Raw genomic sequence first — 828 nt, forward strand, 5'->3', positions numbered from 1 at the left:
TAGTGATACTGTCTCGGAAACCCAAGGAGGGGTCGCTATGAGTCGGGGCTGACTCGACGGCAAAACAACAACAACAACAATGCAATCTCCATAAACTTCAACTTCTTTCTCTGTAAAAAAGAGTTGCCATAACAGTGGTAGTTGTTGTTGTATACCGTGGAGTAGATTCCGACTCATAGTGATCCTGTAGGACTGTACTGTAGGATGTCCAAGCCCGTAAATCTTTACAGAAGCAGACAGCCAGATCTTTCTCCCATGGAACAGCTGGTGGGTACAAACCACTGAACTTTCAGTCAGCAAGTGAGCACTTAACCACTGTGCCACCAGGGCTCTGTCTGTAAAATTATCCCAGCCACAAATTATTGTTGTGATGATTATAGGTTACTGCATATGCAGTGCTTAACTCACTGCCCCGCAGTCAATAATCATTAAATAGTAACTAATTCATATTAGAAAACAAACACTAGTACTTTACATTGGCAGGGGACTTTTAATTTTGACAAGCATTAAATGTGCAACTTTTATTTGAATTTTGATATTCATAACACTCCATGAAGTTCCATGACGGCTTGACCAGGCTGTATTCTCATTTTACATATAGGGCAGCTAGGTGCAGAGAACTTAAGTACTTGCCTAAAATGACAAAAGTAGTTAGTGACTCTCTGGTATCAGAATTTCATTATCTGACTCCCTGGTTCATTGTTCTTCCTGTGATTTGTTTTAACAGGGCAGCTACCTACAGATAGCTTGTAAAGGACCTTTGCTGTATTAGCTTTAGTAGGACACAGGTTCATTTAACTGTCTCTTAAGATAATAGAAGAAATGTTA

This window comes from Orycteropus afer, unplaced genomic scaffold (assembly GCF_000298275.1).
Source record: "Orycteropus afer afer isolate SDZICR_OR568_19922 unplaced genomic scaffold, OryAfe1.0 scaffold00097, whole genome shotgun sequence".
In the NCBI taxonomy this organism is placed as follows: domain Eukaryota; kingdom Metazoa; phylum Chordata; class Mammalia; order Tubulidentata; family Orycteropodidae; genus Orycteropus; species Orycteropus afer.